Source organism: Neolamprologus brichardi, chromosome 15 (genome assembly GCF_056152115.1).
Source record: "Neolamprologus brichardi isolate AB-2024 chromosome 15, ASM5615211v1, whole genome shotgun sequence".
NCBI classification, from domain to species: domain Eukaryota; kingdom Metazoa; phylum Chordata; class Actinopteri; order Cichliformes; family Cichlidae; genus Neolamprologus; species Neolamprologus brichardi.
The window spans coordinates 29,025,976-29,049,755 of NC_142118.1; the positions used below are offsets into that span (position 1 = coordinate 29,025,976).

The window sequence follows — 23,780 nt, forward strand, 5'->3', positions numbered from 1 at the left end:
AAATATTAGATTAAGATTATAATGACTAAGGACTTTAAAAGGACATTTCTGTAAAAAGAAAATAAAAAGTATTGCAAAAAGGCAGGTTGACAATGACAAATAATAGAAAAAATTACAACACAGCTTGTGTTAAACTAGAACTACCTTTTAAATGTCTTGAGTGCTAACAACTCTACTGACACTAGCATAGGCTTTACAAGCAATAAGAAATGGCAAGCAGACATGAAGAACTAAAATGTTGTGGATTATGTCTCTAAAGGTACACTGTTTGGCTGAACTATATATATTATCCAAAAAAGAGAGATTGAGCTGCCTGCTTATAAACCTTGGTATGCAGTAAATGATTATAGGCTAAAGGCACAGACCTTGGTCACCACAGAGAAGGTGTGTTTATATATACATGCATTTTTTATACAGGGAAAAGTGCAAAGGCAGATAAAGAGCGAATCAACCTTGCTCTGAAGGTAACATCTGTGATACCTCTCCTGTAACGTAACAAAGTAGCAGTCACACCACTAAATGCAAAGTTAGCATGGTGTAATTAGTGTAAATGATGCAACGGAACACATACTTCCCACTCACATCTAAAGAATGAGGTCGCATAAGTTAGCAAAGTCACAGGTGGGTTCATTATGTGGAGCGTGAAGGTGTCAGCCTCATTAAACCTAAGTCAGATCAGTGGAGTGGAAAATGATCATACCACTGGGACTCTAAGTGTTCACTGGGCAACATATTTATTACGGTGGCAAAAAAAAGAGATGCAAGTCAGCCTTAGAGAGAATCAAGATCTGCATGAATATGTGGACATTAAAACTGGTAATAAACAAAAGCACATTACAACAACCTCTGACTGAATAAATTAAAGTCTTGCCTGTTGTCATTTGTTTTGACCGCAGCTTTAATGCATCGTGCTTTGCATACATACGCAGGTACAGTGCCAATTACAATTACCGATGTGCAAATCATTTCCATTTAATTTGTTTATTAAGTTAATATTCTAAGCTGCTCAATAATAATCTTCTCAACCTTCAATGGGGAAAAATGATCAAATGGCTGTCGCTTGTCAAAGAAGGGAGCAATGTGCTAGATCAGTGATCTCTACTTAAGATAACCACTAAAAGTCTAGGCATTCATCCACATTTTAGATGTAGCTGCCAGTTCAGAATGGATGGCCCTACTGTATGTGACTCTTGTCCTAGTTTTAGGTGTATCAGTCCACCAGCGTTTCCCCCATTTCAGAGTGCTTGTGTAGGAGAAGCCCCACCCAATCATGAAATAATACAGGCACACCCTCAGCTTCACTGGTTAAGTCAGTTCCATTTTTTTGCCCATTTCCTTCATTCCTTTTGGTTTAACAATTTATCCAGGGTAGGCTGATTAAGCAAAAATAGCACTGTCCTTGTTCCTACTTGCAGCCAGTCACAATCATAACTGATGGTTACCCAGTATAGCTTGAAGAGACTCAGACTTCACAGCTATTCAAAAAAATACACAAGCTTTAAAGGAATGGTGTGTATTAGCAGTACTTGGTGACAGTAGAAAGGAAAAAGTATCTTTTAATTATTAATGTGAGGTTTTGATTTAGACAACTAAAGGGTATGGGTCAGTTTCAAAGCATTTTCAAAGCAAAACTAAAAAGGTGCAAACTTATTAAAGAACCAATCTTTAGACACTTTATTGTTACCACTCTCTCAACAAAGCACATCATTTGTTGCAGTTTCCTAAGATGAATCAAGAAATGCCAAAGATAACACCCTTTTAAGGTATCAGGTAGTAACCTGGTGAAATGTAGCAACAAGGTGAAATACTTGTAGTGTGTCCTTACAAACTCTTTCCTGTTGACCGAAACCTCCTTAACCTAGTCTTAGAAAATGCTGAAGTATGCCAAATTTTCAGCATGAAAACAATCCCAAGCACAATGGCCAAGTAATAAAAATATACTTGGAAAGAATAAACTCAGTCATGGAATGGCCTCTAACTGTCAAAATTGTTTCATCTTTAATAAAATGATCAGTGTGGCTTCTGTACCAGGTGTAACATTTAAGTTTAACATGCAGGCATCCATGAAAACAGGATTTATGAAATTTAACTGAGTTTGAAGTTAGCAGGGAGTTAGCTCGCTAGTTAAACATAACATACCATGTTCTGACTGAGGGATTTCTGAAAAATGAAAACCTACAGCTCTGCTGTCACTTCTGACATAAATGAAGACAGAAAACTAAACAGCAGTGACGTTCGTAGGGTTACTGAAATTGGGCTAGCTGATATATATTGATGTTCTATGTGGTGGCTAGCGACACAGCTATGGTTAGCATAATATAAACACATTAGCACAGTGAAGCTGGAGGATGACTGATAACTTTTTTCCACTCAATAAAAGTTAATGCAAGGGTTAGGGACAAATGCAATTGCATGGCAGGATGCTGTGAACGCACCAAACTTCAGTCAAAAGAACAACTGAGATTATCCATCCACAATACGAGGTTAGTCATTAATATATTGCTGCATGGGTTGGGCTGTATCTAAATCAGAAGGTTTTAAAAACTGAGCTTTAAAATCAATAGTGGTAATAAAAACAGAGACAGGCTGACAGTGGTCACTGACTGTTTTTAGGAGGTTTTTCAGAATAAATAGAACAAGATACAAACTATTAAAACATGTTAAAAACACAGACTTAATAAAGAGTTTGGGCCTGGGAGCAGGGCTCATACATTATCACTTAACGACAGTGTTAGAAAGCAGTGTTAGATCATCTTGACAGAGAACGGAAGAAAAGACAGCCAACATCTAAAGAAGAGCTTTGGAATGTCCTTTAAGAATCCTGGAGATGTATTCCTGAAGACTATTTAAAGAAATTACAAGAAAACTTGACTGTGTTGAAGAATCAAGGTGGTCATGACCACCTCATTACATTCGTACAAACTCTGTTTTTGCCTGGTATTCTGTATCTCCGTGTACGTTTCAATAAATTGCTGCCCTTATTTCCCAGTGACTGGTGGTTCAAGACTTCTACATGCACACACACACACACACACACACACACACACACACACACACACACACACAGAGAGAGAAGGTGATAATGTGCAATGTTTGTGCTGAAGGAGCAAAAGTGAAGGAAATGCTCATTCATTGCTGTACTATGTGCAGGTGAGAGGAAAGTGAAAGGGAAGACTCAGCAGAACAGGGTTGAAGAATGGGACCTCTGGCCTGGGATGTGTTTCTTTCAGCACTTCTAATTGCAGCCTCAGAGATTTTACACAATCTATCTACTTCCTCAACAGGAACACCATCCAGACACTCTGTCTGCAGTTGCTTGTGTAAATGTTCTTCCCATGTGTGAGCAAATACAATCTGAAACAAACTGGCTCAGAGGTTAGCAGATTTCTTTTTTGCAGGGTAATAAACTATAGATCCTATTTTCTCTGCCAGCCCCCCAAGGTCAACAGAGCAACAGTATTGAATCAGAGACACAGCAGGTATGGCAGCAGATCTGAGCAGATAAAAACATCTAGGTTACATCCCAGTGGATGTTCTGTACCCTGACTTGAAACAAATTTCCGCCTCATTCTATCCTGTGACAAAAACTCTTGATGTATTGTAGGAGAAAGCTTTGTCCTGAGGGGACACAGAAACACTTCCCACCTGTTTCTCGATTCTGAATTCTAACAGGTTGCATAATGTTGTCTTTTCTTACTACTGAAGGTTTTGTGGAGTTGTGACAGAAGGTGTTATAAACTTGTTACTTATTTAAACTTGTTATAGTAAATGCTGACAGCTGTTGCACCTTTTGGGCTGTGGCTTTTCCATATTTTAAAAATGTGAATTCCATCTGGAGTTGGAAGTGTTTTTAAAAAATTGATTTAGTGTTGTTGACTTGTTTGAGAACCAGGAAAAGAAGGAAAGGTGAGTTGTAACTTGAAAATTCAATGCCTACATCAAAGTTAGATCTTTAATTGATTAATTAATTATTTGATTGACTGTAGTGTGTGTGGCATATGGGCACACAATCAGTCTGTGGGAGTCAGAAATCTGTCTGGGATCAAATAGTTTCAAACTGACAGTGAGAGGTAATCTGCAGTAGACTGGACTAATCAACGTAAAGGACCTGAGATAGTTTACTACTGTGTGATCTCCAAGCTAATCAGTCCTTAATTAGACTTAGGAAACACGGTCCAGAATGTAGCTAAATCTAAAGGAGTGGTTTGGTTTAAACTAGATTAAAACCAACAATGGTCAACATTTTAAAATTAAACATACTAACCGAAAATGGATTTAGCTACACTTTGGACCATGTTTCCGGAATGCAGTAGCTAGCGAGCTGATTGGAGACCAAAACAGCCAATCAGAGTTTTTGCATCTAAGTCTGTGATTGGTTTGTTTTGTGGCACATTTATAATGGTGTACAGAAAGAGTTGAGCGTGCAGGGAGCAGAGATGTTGAGAGCGGGAGCAACACACTGAGAGCAGGTCTGCAATGTCTATCAGCACACAGAGCAGAGATCTGAGCAAGAGCAAATGCCAACAACTGAGCAAGAGGGCTGTTATTGTGGGTGTATATGGATGATAGCAAATGCTGAAATACATTTCTTGCACACAGCAATGAATTTCGTTCGCTCAAATTAAGCTTTTCTTCGCTCAAAATAATTTTATCCTAGAAATGCAACATTTGCACTTGCAAAAATTATTTGCGTGCGCTCAGAATTGAGGCACAGAAATAACGCCATAGAAGTGAGGTTCAGTCATTTTGCTGGCAGATTGATTTATGACTCCATCTTAAGCTTTGGGTTTGTACACAACGTCAATATCACTGCTGTGCCAGTTTACAATTTAATAAGACAATTTTAAAACTTTAAAACTTTCAAATTCAAGCGTTTCAAAGAATTTTCTTATTTCTTTGCATCAATCCACTGTTGGTTTCTAATGAACAATAACACTAAAAAGACAGGTTTGAGGGATTTGAGTCTCTGTCGTCTGACTTCTAGAGTTTGACTCGTGTTTCATCTCTCGTTCTAATTTTTCTGTCTTCACTAAAACAAAATAAAATAAAGCCATAATTAAGCTAGTCTTAAAACATGTGTAGGTTTTCAGGGGGGGCTACTGACTGTTTTTATCAAAAGAAAAACCCACGCTGATAACAGCCAGACATCACTAATTCTAAAGTAAGTGTTTGATTCACTCTTATCGTATGAATAATTCAGCATGGCATTAAATGAAAGTAGCTCAGCCACTATCTGAAATAGCCCACATACAAGCAGCACAAATGGCTCTTTCCCATGGTTTTATTATCCCATGTGACAGCCAATCTAAAGGGATTCACTGACCTTTGACATTAACTTGATAAAAGTCGAAAAGATCACTTATCTACGCTGCTTTTTTCCCCCCTCCACACACATTTGACAGTTTAAGAACAGATCGCTAAGAGCACAGGGAGTCTTTTCATTATGCAATAATGTCACATCCTGTTTTGTCAAATTACTTTATTAATGAGTGTGAAAACCCCTTCAGTCCAACCAGAGACCTCTGCATTAGGCCTTTCATCATATATTCCCAACAGACTTCATGGAAAAATGAAAACAGAATGAATTAAGAAGCCTGGTGTTGGCCATTAATTTCAGTAAATGATTATGCTGCCACTTGTACAGCAGTATTTTATCTCGCCATCAGTTTAAAGAAAACATTAATCACCCCAGGCGACAGAAACCAGTGCAGCATTAATACTTTTAAACCGTGCTTAACATTTCTTCTTCAGCAGCATGCATGCAAAGGCTATTTATAATTGAGTTTTGGCTTCAACCCACTTCTCAAACTCCATCTACTTGAGCCTTAATTACAGGAGTCTGCCTGTGAAAGAAGGCAAGGTAACAGAGAATGGCCGCAGGTCATCACATTTAATAGTATGACTCATCATTAACACTTGGCAACAGTGATCGATCGGGTGTAAGTGAAAAGAATACTTGAAAACAAGGCAGGGCTAGCGACTTAAGTGCTCCATCAGATAAAGAGGAGCCATAACTCACAGTGGAGATAAATGGAGGCTAGTGGTTTTTTTCTTACTCCAGAGACGGTTTAGATTACATCTCATCAGTGTCACCTTCCACAGACAGGTAGCCACACATTTTAATGCTTCCTTCCTCTAACAGGAAGGCTGACCACTCATTACTGGCTGACACCTTATAAAGTCATAGTCAGAACATTTCATTTTATATCTCAATTACCTTTCACAACATGTTTTTTTTCTTCTAAACACTGAAACAACTTGGACCCACTCCCAGGCAGTAATTCTTTTTGAAGACTGTGAGAGCTTTTTGCCTTGAAAACAATACAACATTTACATTAACCAATGAAACACTTAGGGTCTGGGTTACAGTGTCCTTATATTTACCATATTCTGAACAACCATAGTTTGATTAACAGAAGATGTTAGTTTTTAGGTCAAGTTTTTCTTCCTTAGAATTCTTCTGTTTTATAATTTCCATTTGGAAAAAAAAGATATAAAAGGGTTGATATGAACATGACCGTAACCATATCTAACTCTAAACAAGTCACCAGGGACTTGATAGTTTTTCAGAACAGTTAAATGTCAGAATAAGGTTTAAAAACATTTATAGCCAAAACTATTATAGCCAGATTTTCAATACTGAAACCAACAATTTGATCGTTTGCAAACATTTTAAATGAAAAACAAGTATGTGGCCTGGTCTGCCAGGAAATAAAGAAAAAAGAAAGCAAAACACTACAGTCGGGGTCCTTCCTGCATTCCAGGCAAACAAAATATGCCAAGATGATGATCCTGTCTGCTCTTCCAGAAATACATGTCTGCACCATCATTCAGCCATTTTATTAACACTAAAATCTTTTTGAAATGTCAAATATTTTATGTTGAGTTATTTACACAAGCATTAAAATATATTATTATATTTATCATTATGATATATAACCAAGGTTATTATCGTTAACGAAAACTAACGAAATAACAAAAACTAGAAGTGAAAAAACATTTTCGTTAACGGAAATAAAAATAAAAACAAAAAAAGGAAAACTAACTAAAACTGGAATGAGTGTTCACAAAACTAACTAAAATTAACTGAATTTATAGCAAAAATGTGTTTAGTTTTCATTGATGTGTGCGTGTCATACAAGAGTCAAGGGTGAAAATGAAGTTTAGTTTCCAGATTTTTTTTCTTGCTGTGTCTCATTATGCCAGCAGGTGGCAGCACGTTAGTCGAGTCGTCTGTGTTGCTGCTCCATCCACGCGCAGAATCATGTCAGGAAAAGTTGGAAGAAAGCGCCAGAGTCCAATTTGGGATTACTTTGAATATGACTGTGTTTTGGATAAAGCAAGTGTCTTGTAGTGGAAACAGACAAATTATGAGGGACATTTCTAAAGGGAAAAAAATCCCACAAACCTTAAAGTGCACTTGAAAAGCTCACACAAGAAGGCTAACCTAGCTTACCTTGAGAAGGTAAGGGAGCACACTCAACCCTCATCCCCAGAAAACAGAAACTTCAAGGCAGCATGATGCATCCCGAGACAACAGGACTGGGATATCTACACAACTGTGTGAGTCAATTACCTTCAAAAAGTTTATCAATTCACTTGAACCAAAATTACGAACACCCGGTGCTGCAAGAGTTAATAGTCTCATTGGGGCCAAGATATACATTTTATAGTTGCCTGGTATCAATGGTTGTTCATCTGCCTTCATTTATTTATTTATTTATTTATTTAAAGAACCCATAGGTGGGAATGTGAGTTGTCTGTCTCTGCATGTTAGCCCTGCGACAGACAGGCGACCTGTCCAGGGTGGAGGGTATGGTAGCTGGAATAGCAACATACCCAAGGATAAGCAGAAGAGAATGACTGATATGATGAAACTGGGATTTTGTTACACTTAATTATTGCAAACACAACTAAAACTATAACTAAAACTAATCAAAACTAAACTGAAACTCCATCCATCCATCCATTCGCTTCCGCTTATCCTTTTCAGGGTCGCGGGGGGCGCTGGAGCCTATCCCAGCTGTCATAAGGCGAGAGGCGGGGTACACCCTGGACAGGTCGCCAGTCTGTCGCAGGGCCAACACACAGGGACAGACAACCATTCGCACTCACATTCACTCGCACATTCACACCTAGTGACAATTTGGATTTTCCAATTAACCTATCCCCACAAGCTGCATGTCTTTGGACGGTGGGAGGAAGCCGGAGTACCCGGAGGGAACCCACGCAAACACGGGGAGAACATGCAAACTCCACACAGAAAGACCCCGGCCTGATGTTGGAATTGAACTCAGGACCTTCTTGCTGTGCGGCAACAGTGCTAACCACCGTGCCACCGTGCTGCCCGTGTTTATTCGTGTTTATTCTAATTAGGCCTTCATGAAATCAGCAAAGAGGCACAGAAAAGAAGGTCAGACACCAACTAGGGAAAAACAGAACAACATCATCATCCCTTAAGTAACAGGTTTGTCAGAAACTCAGTAGAGTCTTCTCCAAGCATGATATCCCAGTGTACTTCAGACCCAGCCACACAGTCAGACATAAACTGGTTCATCCCAAACACAACGTAGTGTGTGCTGTGCAATGCTTAACCTCTACATTGGAGAGACCAAATAGCCAGTTCATAAATGCATGGCACAACATAGAAGAGCCACCTGGACAGGACAAGACTCAGCTGTACATCTGCATCTAAAGGACAAAGGTCACTCTTTATAGGATGCCAATGTTCACATTTTGGACAGAGATGACAGCTGGTTTGAAAGAGGACTGAAAGAAGTAATCTATGTCCACTGTGAACGACCATCTTTGAACAGAGGCAGTGGTCTACGACACCAACTGTCTGCCGTCAATAATCCAGTTTTGGGATCCCTTCCCAGACGCCTTAACGCCCACTCACATCCTGGGCCATTTGACCTCAGTAAATCACATGATATGGTGGGGCTAAGCTTCACAGTGGATTCACCCGAAAACTTGGCTGATTGTGACCCACACCCATTTTCACACCTTGGCTTGTGAGATTAGGTAGAGGATCAATAGGGGGTAACATGGTAATGATGGATTGGACACTGAAATATTATTAACATTAGTAATTAACACCTCACCATCATAATATTTGAAAACATTGCATCGCAGCACAGGGCAAACCGTAGTTCTGAGACTGTTAACATGCTCACTTTTCTTCATTGTAGCCACAACATGCTCCTTTAAAGGCTTAAAAAACAATATTATCAGATATCAGATCAGACTAGTGCATTGATGCTAGCAGTATCGTCTTCACCTTCTCTGGCTGATACAGCTACACACAGTTGCACTGCTCATAGGAAGGCCATCCTATGAACAACAGGTGATATTCACCACACTGAACGACACTTCATGGGGAAGTTCCCTTTCGAAAACATGGAAGTATCAAGCAGGTACTATAAATGTTTACCTGGCCAACGCTCACATTAATGTTAGCTATTAGAAATGACCCAAAAGCAGTTGTCATTAAGGAACGCAGCAAACATCCAGCCCATCTCTAACAGTAACATAGTTATTTTGGTCTAAATATGATATATTTCTCTTAAAGTCCCAGATCAAAGCTGAAGAAAGCCTACCAGCAACTACACATAAACAGTAGCAGCCTACAGTACAAACACTATTTGATCATCATAAAAATATAGTTCCATGTCACCAGACCATAGACAAACCTAAAAATATTGTTGTCTTTTTGTCACTGATATTACTGTTTGTGTTATTCTAATCCTTTATTTTACCAGGATTTTTTTTTTTTTTTTTAACTTTTTTACCCTTGTGTACGGAAGAGGATAAGGGCCACTGGGGTGGGGTGGGCTTTTTTTTTTTTCACTGTCCCTAATCCTCTTCCGTACTTGTGATATCAAAAATGGTATGGAGTATTTTTCAATGTATTGTTATCCACTTTTAATATCATGACACATTTCGTGTGCGTACATGGATGCATGTACATGCTCACACCTCAAGTTTGTTAGTGTACAGTTCTATTGAACATAAGATGAAATATACTCTAATAAGATCAAACAAGCTTCTGGCATTTAAACAGTCTAATAGGGAGACGCACACAACCCTATGGTTGTGTGCGTCTCCCTATGAATACTACTGAATACTACTACTGAATACTTTTTCAAAGCCAATTAGAAACGTCCTAAACACAGACCAAAGTTACAAAACTCTTCTTGTTAAATGTAAACTCGCTCCAAGTCCCTAAAATGCCAAATTGTGCGACTACGTAGTGGAAATGTGACCTCTGCATTCGGAAAGGCAGCTCTGGTTCTGATTCTGGAGACTCAAAATTCTCTTAGCATTTCTTGTCATAAAGTGTGTTACAGAATAATAGCCTGTTGTAAAGTCAGACAGTTTCATTTGACACAATCCTAAAGCAGCTTGTAAAAGTGTGGGAGCAGGTAATTCATAAGTATATGCCATATAATTCCAGGCTTGCTCCCAGTAAACTAGCGCTTCTGCCTCCTAGACACTTTTGGAATATCTTATAACTTGTCAGAGCTCTTTATCAACATTTATAATTGCCTTCACAACTTTTAAAGATCAGAAATTGAGGAAAATGGGTCGACATATAGCACAAGTCTGCCAACACGACTAAGTATTTCATACTTCTTGTCTCTATCCCCAAGTGGTAAAGATTCTGAATCTTTAAAATACACGGTGCAGTGATACTTGCAAGTGCTCCATCCATGGGCCTGCAGGGGATGCAATGCACTGCCAATGACATTAGTTGCCATGGTAACTCTGACAGCACCTTCCCATAAACACTCTAATTGATAGCAGCAGATAGCTAGAGAGAATTAAGCATCATGCACCGATCGCTGGCTATATGTACAGACAAAGGTGCTGATGGTCAGACAAAACCTGTCTGCATACACATGCATGGCCTCAAGAAAGTGATCGGGAAGCTATATATAACCAACGTGTGAATCCTCGTTCTCTCTTTAAGAAGGCCTACAATAAACTAATTCATTTCCATGTGTACAGCGAAAACTGCATCTGAACACATTCTCTAAATTAACACCTGTTCTGTCTTCTGCTTCCTGCACCAAGGGAAAAAAGCACCTCATTTTGTTTACAGAAGCCATCCCTTTGTTAAAATGACTTAACTCATTGTAACTCATCGTGCCACAGAAAATATGATTATGAATGATTTTTGCATTTAGTGTGACAGTGTTATCCTTGCTTGTCAATAAAGCTTAAGCTTCAGTCTTTTTTATGGCTGCTTTTCAGCAGCAGCAGCAGCAGGACTAAAGCTGAGTGAGAAGGTATTGAGGCATGATGCAATAGAAGCCAAAGTTTAGAGGGAAAAAAGATTGTGTCTCCTCCTTTCAGTCTGCCTGTTTGCAGACAGCTGGAGCAGATAGACATCAGCTTTTTTGTCAACACAGTGGGCTGCATGAAAAAGCTCACACAGACAGAGGATGGCAGGTTTTTTGTCTATAGTTTCTTTTTAGACATTTATATAAGGCTTAGCGCAGACACGACAGATGGACCAGCAGAAATGCAACCTATGAAATCTGACTCAGACTATAATAGCGATGAAATATTTCCAAGTACAATGAATTTCAGGCATGTTAACTCAAATCCACTGGCCTTGATGCACAGAGTCAACAGACAATTTTAGTGAAATTTGTCACTATAGTCACATTATTCAGCACCAAAATGCCTGACAGTGCTATCAGTGTCATCTTTTTCATGAGTGTTCTAATTAAAGACATGTTTCTCTTTTAATTAATTCAGCTGTCTGCACAGCTGTAAGTCAAATATGAATCTAATCTTAGCCTTTAATCGCCATCAATGAATGTAAAAGAAAAGCCTTAAAACAACCAGTCATCATCAGTGATGATGGGTGGCCTAACAATGTCATTTTTGGCTTTTGGAAATTATTTTTTTTACCTTCTGGCAATTTGGGGTTAATAAAGATTTTATTTCAGCTACTGACAAAGTTGTACTCTGCTTCCTCTGTACCTGACAGCTGCCTCCAGAGTCCCACAAGCTAACTTGCAAGTTAACTTAACCCAATAGGACTCATTCTTGCATCAGTTGGCTCCCTTCACTTTGAGTGTCAACCTCCTGCCTTGTGGCTTTAGCTCTGTACAGCCCACTCACCAACAGAGGTGGGAAACATGGTCCATTTGGACTCCATTTGCATGAAACATTCCTTTTTGATAACCATATCATTAGGGCTTGATCATGTGACCTTGAATGCTGCCTTGGTTACACTGCAATAGGTGTACACTGCTGTGGGTTTCCCTTGAACAGCTTTTTTCACTTACTATGTGTTTACACACCACTCACTGTTAAATAGATAAATCTGAACTGATATCGAATTGAACTGAACTAAATGTATCCATGTGAACTGAAGAGATTGTATACTGTACATAGCAATGTTCAGCCAAAATGTGTTCCTTATCAACAGTTTTGAGCCATATTTGCCCTGAGCCACATGACCACCTTACATAGGCCATGTATAAGATGTGTCAACATCAGACCCACCAACCCTGTTAATAGGCTGCTACCCATGGAAAGCTATAATATATGGCTCATATAATTCTCAGTGACATAGCAGAACTATACGTGTCAAAAGTAGCTTCAATTAGGCGCTGATGTATCAGCTATGTAGCCCTTTGAATACACTCTGTACCATTTAGCATAGTGTTTCAACCTGTGGGGTTAATGTGAATGAGCGTTTTTAAGCCAATTTTACCATAGATAAGAAAAGAAAATTAAACAGAGGGTTCACTTACAGGATTTTGACCAAGACAATAGTTTAATATTTATTGTTTCTTTTAGTTATGTTATCAAAATTCTTATTTGTATTCATACTCATTTAATTTCTACAGATGCTTATAGGTGAATGATGTGCAGTTCTATAATTTACGTAGCAGTTACAAAATAAGCAAACATTTGTGTTTAATCCACATTGAAATATGTGTTTGACCAGTCTTTATCAGCCAAAATCATTTTAAGCAATCTGATGTTAAAGCTCTGCATTTTATTTTATTTTATTTTATTTACTGAAACTGGCTTGGGATGGGTGCTGATGTGCCACTTTTACAAGAACAACTTAGACCATATGACTGGCACTTTCAGTCATATGGTCTATAGCTAACATGAGCACAAAGTGAAAAGAGCCAGTTGAACATGATTACATTTTACGCACAAGTGACCCCTTAAGGGAATTTAACCGCTCGTCCTCATTCCAGTGAGCAACACAGGCCTTTACACAATCTTCACTGCTAGATGGGATATAACGTATTTTCAGATACCTGGAAATAACATCTGTGGTCCACCTTGACTACAGGTTTGTTTGTTCTATGTGTCAAACTTAATGTGCTTTGTTGGGCTATAGCTGCTATGCTGCAGAGGTCAGTCCGAGAGAAAGAGACTGAAATGGAGCAAGAACAAGTTGGATGGAAGTTCTCACTGCTGTCGTTATTTATGTGTTCAGAAGCCAATTAGACTGCAAACACAGCAGTGGTAATAAATAACTATCCATGCAAAACACCAGCGCAACTTCAAATTAACAGTTTTAAAATGCAAGCACAGCAGTAATTGAATCTAGTGACTCAGATAAAATGAAAAATAAACAAATCATACACATTACAAGCCTTCTGATACTATCATTTCCTATTGTTCTGGCATTCTTAAAAATTAGCTTTATATAATCATTTCTTCAATTTTTCTTAACTCATTCTTAAAATTAACCCTGGCTATTTCACCTTGCAAGTCTCCCATGTTGCTATTGTTAACAGCTCAAAGCATACAAACTCTGAAAAGCGTTACAGTTTTGCTGTTAATAAGAAGACATTGAAGTGAAATAATACTTCTGGTAAGAACTAAGAGAAAAGACCTGAAACTGTGTTCTCAGCAAGTGATGACTAAAATCAAAAGCTATGCCTAGAATTTTCATAAGGAGACTAAATGCTTTTACGCTTCAGAGGCTTAAAATAAATGTAATTTACTTTCTAAGTAATTACTGGGGATAACCCTATTCCCAACACTATCCCTATATTTTTTTCAATCACTTTTAAAAGTCTTGGCAATCAAGAAAAAAATATTTCTAAACAAAATGCATCATCTTCAGCTTGTCTCTAAAACATATGGTTAGGATTCAACTACGGTTGGAGTTCTTGTTGAGAAACAATGAAGAAGGGACATATTAGATGGTAGTTAGGTAGTAAACTATCTGCTGTCTCTGAGAATAGCACTACATGGCTCTAGATAATGGACAATGGACAATGGAGGAACTAGACAATCTGGTATGTCAGTTCAACAATTTGTGTTCAGTGTTCTCGAGCTAAGACTGGTGCAGCTACTTGGATGAAAACAGACATGTCAGATGCAGCTGTACAGAAACCAGCAAATATTCTGTAACTCTGTTTACAGATACAGCCATGTCTTTGAATGTGAACAGAAAAGCGATTAAAAAAAAATAAGGGATGACTATCTTATAGCAGTCAGTGGTAGTTTCTGATGTCACTGAATATGTTTGAACTGAAAACATCAGTTTGAACAGAGGCATGCAGTGAAATGCAAACAGAGATGATTGCCCACCCACCACCAGAAACACAGAAACAAAAACATCTTGGATCACATTAAAAAATACCTTTTCGCTGACTATCTGCACTTCAGATGGATGTCTTCACTTTTAGGCACTTAGGCACTCCTGGCTGAAGAATTCTAGAATAAAATAATTATAAAATATATAACCAAACATTTTTTTACTGTGCGCTGACAATGACAAGTGATGGAAGAGTTTTTCAAACCATTAATTTCGGAAGAAATGCAATCAAAAACCATGAAAATTCCTCGCTATACCTCAAACAAATTGTTATAGAGTATCCATCCATAAAGTATCCATTTGTTTCTCTTATCAGGGGCATTATCGTCTGGAAGGAATGCAGCCTAAACAGCCTAAGCAGAGAACCTCAGATTTCCTTCTTCCCAACCACGTCCTCCAGCTCATCTTGGGGAACACAGAAGAATTCCCAGGACAGACAAGAAATATAATCTCTCCAGGGGTGTCCTGGGTCACCCACAGGGTTCCACAGGATATCTTGAAGGATGTGGTTCAATGACTTCTTCAGTTCCACAAAATGCATGTAGACTGGTTGGGCAAACTCTGACACACACTCACATACTCTTGAAAAGATAAAGACCTGGTCTAGCATTCTGTGACCAGGACAAAAACCATGTTGTTCCTCTTGAAACCAAGGTTAGACTAATGGATGAACTGTACTTTCCAATACCCTGACATAGACCTTCTCAGGAAGCCGAAGTAGCGTGACCCCTGGTGCTGGAGCACACACTGTCCAGTTCCTCTTCTTAAAGATGAGAACCACCACCCTAGTCAGCCACTACTGGCACTACTGCAGATCTCCAAGTTACATTGCAGAGGCATGTCAGCCGAGACAGCCCTACAACATTCAGTGTGTCAGATGATGGTCAAGGGCGCAAACTCTGGCAGTAATGTTGGATAATTCCTCCCACCCACTCCATGACATGCTGGCTAGCCACAGGAGCAGGTCCAGTGAGAGACTGAGATTACCAAAACGCACCTGAACGACACAGGAAATCATCCTTGCCTGGGGCCATCTCCCTGTACAACTCATCCACCTAACACACTGTATACTGCTATAGCTACACAATTTTTGCACGTGCTCTTCTTTCTTATCCAGATATTCATCAGTAACTGACTTATATATATGTATATATTCTATATATTGTGTTATTTCTTACTTCTTGTATTGTCTGTTTTTGTTACTGTTTGTACTGGAGCACTGAAACCAACTTAATTTCCCCTGGGGATCAATAAAGTATTCTGATTCTGATTCTGAGTTCAATCCCTGGCTTTCGAGACATAAGGTATCAAAAGTAAAAACAGTTGCAGGTCTACATCTTGATTTTTTTTTAAGTGTATTAAAATATAATAATTAAAAAAAAAATTGAATTAAAAGGCTTGAGCTGTGTGTCACATCATTAACTATCAATATCCAAAATATTGAAAAAAAATATTAATGAAAAATGAAGGTGCAGTGTTCACAGACAGCTGGTTAAATTTGTTACATTCAGTCAACCAAGTGCTTTTTCAAAGACGCTAATCTGAGAGTGCTGCTGAGCCTGCACATGGTCAGTTTGCTTTTGTTTTATTACACTGGAGATGGTCAGAGGTGCTGTCCCTCTCCATCATCATTAGACCTTTTCAACAACTTTTTCACACTCCATCACACATTGGCCAAGGTAGTTAAGTTGTTAGGTAGTAAGAGGAAACTCATCTGTTACAATGATAAATCACTGATACTGATTTACTTGCTTATGCTAGCTGTGTTTTCACACAAAGCACAGATTGCAACTGATCTCAGAGCAATGAAAGTAGGGCCTGCAGCAGTTTGCCACACACACTGGTCATCAGTTTCCTGTGAAAGACCAGAGGTTTATCCACAATGTGCATGAGCAAACCAAAAAAAAAAAGCTGCTGCACTCTCAACTCAGCTCAGGAGACAGACACACCTGCTTTCTGCAATTTTCAAGAGTACGAAACAAGCAGGGCTTTCAGTATAATAGTCAACTGCAGCCAAAGACACAAGATAGAAGTAATGCATGGGATGAATGCAAATAGGCGAGGAGCTTTATGACAGCACTGTGTTTGAATTTATGGTTGTTTGTATGTTTTAATTTATGTATCTTTTTAAATTTGATGAGGCAAGCACTGCCTGGCTAAGACCATGGCAAGCACTGTTTGGCTTGCTTGTTCTCATGTAATACCAATCAGTTTGAACCACAAGCTTAGTTCAAACAATTGATAACAGAAATGGGAGCTCTTCATAACAAATCTCCTTACTTTCATTTGTCCTAAAGGACAATTTGTTGGAAAAGTCAGCAATAATTCTGACCCATGTTCACCACCTGTGATCGTGTTCCATTTTCATGGACATTCTGAATAAATTTTATTTATACAGCACCAAAACACATCAACAGTTGCTTCGAGGCGCTTTATATTTTAAGGTAGACCCTACAAAAATACATACAGAGAAAAACACAAAAATCATATGACCCCCCCATGAGCAAGTACTTTGGTGACAGAGAAAAGGATAAACGTCCTTTTAACAGGAAGAAAGCTCTGACAGAACCAGGCTCAGGGTTGGCGGCCATCTGCCACGACCGGTCGTGGTGAGAGAAGGAAGGCACAGTGTCTGGGATGTTTTCCTCATCAGTTACATTACACTGAAATTAAAAAGGATGAACAGAAAACATTTTTTTCTTCCTGTAGTGTAGAGAGATACCTATTAAGTCCATTTCAATCATTTGATGTAACTACCAAGACTCACTGCAACGTAAACCATAGAGACAAAATATTTTTATAACATTTTATGAAGACAAATATTGTTTTTTTCCCACACTGTTGTTTGCTAATGATGCAAAATTTATAGGAACATTCTACTATTCTAATGGAAAACTAGGGCGTGTGTTGGAGGAACACAGAGCTTGTGTTTCAAAATTTCTTTGAAAATTTAGAACTGTTCAAGCTTAACCCTACCCATGCTAAAGTCCACCCATGAAATGCAGCCTTTATTAGTGGTTTATAATCAGAAAGCAGTAGGTTTCTAAGGTAAACTACAATTTAATATTGTTATTTTTTCAGTATTGGAGTTTTCTCTTTATACACTGCAGAAAGAGGAAGAATAATGTGTCTGTGTGTCCCTGGCAAAAATTTACCTGTTGTGGTAATTTGATAAAATGCCATTTCATTCTGCAGTATATGACGTATCAGCAAATCACTCCCCTGAAAGAGAGCAAGAAAAAAAGCAATTACTGCAGGACCTTAGCTGATGTTGTAATTATGTGGTTGAGGTTCATGTCCAAGTACAAGAATAGTCCAATACTGCAAACCTCCATCAGTGCTTTAAACAGCATACATAAAATGAGTCCCTGGATCTAAAAGAAAATCTACATTGGGATTAGTTTGTAATATCTAATAGAGAATTTTAAAACAATGTCCACTTTTCTTATTTCAATTTGTCATGTATTTGTCAAGATATGATGCAGCATATCCCATACGCCATATTGATGGAGTTTTTGACCATTACAATCAATACAGAAAAAGAAGTAGTAATTTAATAAACTGTGGTAGCCTTGTTTTTGCTAAATTCACTGATTAAATGTTTAATGAATAAAGTAATCTCAAAGAAAATCATCAGCTTTTTCCATAGGACATACAAAGTGGAAATCACCATTTAAAGTAGGGTATAAAAGCTAGAAAAAGAAAACAATACCGTCTAATTAATTGAATCCTAGGCGTGTCACATGGGTCTACTGTGCGAGGACACCTAAATTGCATCAAGCAAATCTGGGGAATGGAACCCATATGGCTAATGGATATGGGTTATGATATTGTTTTGGAAAGCTCTGCAACACACCGTCCTTCAAATGCTACAGCAACACAGACCTCCACAAATCATTACAGCAGCATAATGGAACACAGTTGATCAGACCCGGGATGAAGGGATGCCAGGGAAAAGAAGAAGAAGACTGTTCTGTGAATAATGATTATGGTCACCTTAGTCATATATCACCATCCGTGAGAAGTTGTCTTGGATAATGGTGTCAGTGGCGAGGGCTGACAAATTTCTGCACCATCCTCAGGTTTCAATCCTATAGTTACCCTCCTCTTCTCTCTTTGTGTCTGCCACCATAATTGCTTAGTAAGCAAGAAATTAATCCATGTTGCAGTAACCCAAACATATTTTCTAAATTAGAAATAGGAGATTGACCATCATGAATGTGGAGTGATGACACAGCAGGCCTCACTTTGACGCAAGTTGTTAGCAACTCTTAGCCAAGGTCAAGTTGGTATAGTATGTGGGTCCTTTCCTTAATATTGGATGAATTCAATTAGTGCTTCTACAAAGACAAACGTGAGCGAAATATAATGTGTGGTTGAGTAAGAGGTCAAACCAATGTAGTGTAGAAGGTTCTGTAAAATCAGACCGATAGACTAATTCTCTCTTTTTCGCTTTTCTTTTCACAGTTTTACTGCAGTTGGCAGCTCAACTGGATCGACAGCCATGTGCTGCTCCATTTGTTTCTCTCAGAAGGTCACAGGAGAGAGTTTTCAGGCCCTTCCTCAACTTTCGCGGCCACCCTGCCCACAGGAGTTATTAAGATGAATAGAGCAATATGCTGTCCTGGCTGCTGCTAGCTTTGTGCCATCATGACCTCTGATAACTCAAATCAGACCTTCGGGAACACATCTACAGTTACCCACTGATGAGATCCATGCTCAAGAATATGATATATGGGTGTCATTTTAAGGTGAAACAGAAATTGTAGGTTGCAGTAAATACAGACTATGCAAGTCATTAAACCAATACAGTGTTTGACATTACCCAGTGTGGACACTGAGATCAAATCCAGGAGGAAGTTTAGCATTTAGTATTTTACAGACTTTTTACTTTACAATTTTAAATCAAGTTAAAAGAACCAGTTACAGTATGAGAACCAGTTGTTCAATGCCATTCAATGTAATTGACAACATGTTTGAGGGATTTTAATGGCAATCATTTTAAGTAATTAAATCAGAAATTGTTTAATGAACTCTATGCCGTAGAGCCTTACACCTGTGCTTCTTTCATGGCCAGCAGGGGTACCTCCTGTGGTTACTCCTGGTTATATAGATGCCTAAGAAAATAACCCCTCAGTTTTCTTGGTCTAAGACCTTGTTAAAATTCTTGAAATACATTTAGAAAGCCCTTTTCAATTCTCTATTTCTATTTGACAATATTTTACTTTGTTTGATTTCCTTTGCTTGTTAGGCTAATTGATGGTTCTAAATTGGCCATGTCTCTCACTGTGTTAAGAGTTATAATGGACTGGTAACCTGTCCAGAGTGTACTCTACCTTTTACCCTATGAAAGCTGGGATATAATACGCCCCTTCATGAACCTGAAGTGGATAACCAGTTAAGAAAAAAGATTAATTTACTGAATCTGAAAACAAGGATAAAACAATACTATACTATACTTGTTATCCAATGAGCATGCAACATTGTTGGATGTCTCAGCCAGCTTCGCACTGCGCTCTTAACACCTGGTATGAAAAAAGCCAAGGTGGCTAGGACGAAAACACTCAGCTTGAGGCTTCACAAAATTACTTATATGTCCAGTGGATGACATCATGCTGCCTACATCCAAGTCTTATATAAAGGTGGAAATATTACAAACTTATCATTTAAAATGTACTTTCTATTTCAGCTGCATATGAGTGTACATTGAGGTGTGGATCTATTGATATGTTATACTGTATAATGATGGAAGAAAAGAATAACATTCAAGAAAAAAGTAATCTTTGTGCAGTCATAACAGCATTTGATTCATGCAGCTCATTGGCACTGCCTTTTTTTTTAGAATTTAGACAAAAGCTACAACAGTTAATTAATGCATTTCGTTAGCCTTTACTGAGTTAAAACTAGAAATATATGGTCTTGTTATTAGTGGTACTACTGCAATTTACAAGCAAACCCAGTTTTTAAGTCATAGAGAATGACAGATAACTTATTTATTGGTCTGTTTTGTTTTTTGGGGTTTTTTTGTTTTGTTTTTTTGGGTGGGATCCTGCATAGCCAGAATATTTTCACTTATAATCGGCAGATTAAAATTGGGGAGTGCAAAACAATATATTTGCACTGTGACTGCATAATTTGCTCTCTCTTCTTAATGGGCATAATGAAGAAAAAGTCCTCAGAGGAAACAAACACAACAGAGCACTTTTTACGTATTTCGACAGTTTGACGGATCAGACAAATTATTCCTGCACCCACATGCTACAGTACTGTGAAAACATTACCAATGATTTCTATAAACATTACTAATACACACTGATTATAAGATCGCTGTTGACCAACAGCAGGACTGCATAAATGGTAGCCATGTATCACAACAGACAGTGTCGATTCAGTTATTCATTCTGAACTGAAACAGACCAAAATTCTTTGAAACTGAGTGGAACACATGACAAGAATTTCTCTACATTTCGCTTTGTACATACTCTGATAGTGTGGTTGGATCAATTTTGCTTAACTAATAGTGTTATTGCTTAAAGACTTCCCGTGTACCCGTCAGCAAGCACATAATAGTATTCACAATGTCATAAAAAATATATTCCATTTAAAGGGTTAGAATCATATCCCTGTGAATGTTTCCCTTCACTTGTTACCTTGTCTTTTGTTAACTTTAGCAACTGATGCTAGTTTGAAGAATGGGACAGACAATTAATCAAAACTGAATAAAAACTGACATTCAGAACCTTTTCAATTAAATTAATACTTCCCCCATTATTATACATACTACTGTGTGTGTTGTAACAGGACTGCCTTATCTAATCTGTGACTAGAAACACCAAGGAGGAAAAGTCAAACACCAAGCCGATTGCCCAACTTGCGTACTTTGTACCAAATAAAAAAACAACGTCCATTGTTTGACTTTAGTAAAGACAACATCAAACAAAGACAACCAACAACTGTAAAAATAAATAAATAAATAAATAAATGTTTTGTGATACCAATATGTTAAATTTGGAGCTCAATCATATTACAGGAAAAAATATCTCAGCTTCAGTAAAAACCTAGTGAACTATGAGCGCAAGAACGCTCTATGTATATGTATTAATGGTGATTTGATCTGAGGTCATATTGCCCAGCCCTACTAATAAATACCAATTCAGTAAATTTATAATCTTGTTTCTTAAACAAAATGGAACAAACAAACACAAAGTTATGACAGTAATATTAAAGCATAGCCTAGAAAAATGATTTGTCTTCCTCAAATCATTCCTTAAATGAATCAAGGTGATTCATTTAACCACGGCACTCAGATCTGCAAAGCTAACATATCGACTTGTACCGGTACAAGTTACAAAACAACTTAATTTGTGAGAAAAACCACAGCAACAACAGATATTGCTGGTACTTCCTAATTTCTTTTTTTTTTATTCATAACATTATGAATAAAAGACATGCATGTTAGGTAAACTGTCAGTGTGAGATGACATGCTTAAAATGCATAGAATTAAGTGCTTTATATAGGAGAATTGGGCTTGTACTGTAATTTTAGTGAAGTGCTATGTAAATGACTTTTTCCATTTCCAGTCTCAGAGCTGCTGAATGGTGTGAAGTCCAACACTGCAAGCAATGGATGTTCAAGCCTGTAATACAGTTGGCTGAGCCAAGACAAGCAAGGATACTGAAGAGCTTCCACAGGCAGCAGTATTTTCCTGTTGACATCAAACCTAAGCCCTTAACCTAATGTCACTGGCTGCTCCACACTCTACCTTTCATCTTCATTCTCACAAACTGCCACAGAGCTTTAAGCACTTAGCTACTAACAAAAGCCCTATAAGATGGTAAATGTAGAGTAATGATGACAAGCAGCAGCAATGAAAATAGCACCTGCCGCCTGAGACAATAATAAATCACCTGCGATGAGAGTGACTGTGCACAGATACAAGCAAACAAGTTCAGGAAGGTCGAGAGGCAGAAGAAGAGCTAATCTGGACTAACCCTCTCCACCTCCTACAGCTCCAGCAAGGCTGAGGATAAATAACGGGCAAAGTGTTAATATAAGAACGTTTTTTTTTTCCTTAGCTTGTGTTTACCTGTTCAGCATCCTCCCCAGGACACGCCAGCTACCCTTCCAGCCCGGCGCTCAGCAGGAGCAGTAACGGAGATCAGAAACCCTCTCAGCATCCCCCGTAAGCTCGCAGGTTCGGCTCCTTATGGGACAACTACCGGCAAGTGCGGTAGTGCAAGTTGGCTCCGACTCGGGATGTTCCGCTCAGCGCGCGTGAGCAGGTGCGAGATTAAAAATAATAATCATAAAAACACGCAGAACGGAACTCTCAGCCTGCGCCCGCCGGTGAGCACAGCGTCAGCTCTCGTCTCGTTTTACGCGGATCCCTGTTAGTTGAAGCCTTTTCTGAAGTCCACGTTCATCGCGGTGCCCTTCACTAGAAATTCCGCCGCGGAGACGCGTGGATCTCACCCCGTACCGCTGCTGACTGGTGGAGGCGGCACGGACGGAGCCGGGGCGTATTTCTGAAAAAGGAGGAGGGCGAGGGAGGGCGGATGCGCAACGATGCTGGATGCAAGGACGTCACAAAAGTTTCTAAAGGCGCAGAAGTGATTCCGAGAGCACGAAGGGATTATTTTTCCTGCGTCCATCTGTTAGATAGAAAGATTACATATTCTAATTATATTCTATTTATTTTATGTGTTGTTTTAAAAATGATATGATATGATAATGGGGAAAAAATCTTAGGGTAAAACCAAATTTGGAGCAACTTGAAGCAAATTTAAAGAGTATGGCGTTACGCGTTAGGGGTAAATAACTTTTTCCTGCCAAGATAACATGATAGGCTGTCTGTCTATCTCATGCTGACAAGACATTTAACTAAAGGGCATAAAGGAAGAGACTGTCTATTACATATATCCGTTTTGTTGTTGCTTTTAATCATTATTTTTACTTTTTTTTTTTAAACCTTTTTCTTTTATAAATTTTTGTGACTCACATAGGCTTGTTTTATGTGACCCTAAATTACTTGTGAACTGTTGCTAAATGTAATACTACCTTAAATGTTGATAAACCGGTAAGAGAATTGTAACTTAAATAACTGGCTGTGATCTTACAGCATGAATAGATAGTGAATGTAGACAAAAAGGTCCTGCTTGAAAACTCATTGTTACTCTATAACCTTTAAGC

General features: G+C 38.5%; 1 protein-coding gene across 2 annotated transcripts in view; it reads right to left on the reverse strand.

Annotated features, from left to right (window-relative positions):
• LOC102794156 (heparan sulfate glucosamine 3-O-sulfotransferase 5) overlaps positions 1 to 23,060 on the reverse strand; it is a 114,588-nt gene extending 91,528 nt beyond the window's left edge. The window contains exons 1-2 of one of the 2 annotated variants that reach the window (XM_006796241.3): positions 22,678 to 23,060; positions 17,746 to 17,812 (exon numbers count right to left, since the gene is read on the reverse strand). The gene's annotated coding sequence lies outside the window, so the exon portion shown is untranslated. The remainder of the gene's footprint in view (positions 1 to 17,745; positions 17,813 to 22,677) is intronic. The other variant, XM_006796240.3, reaches the window with a different exon arrangement.
• Positions 23,061 to 23,780: the final 720 nt, after the last annotated feature.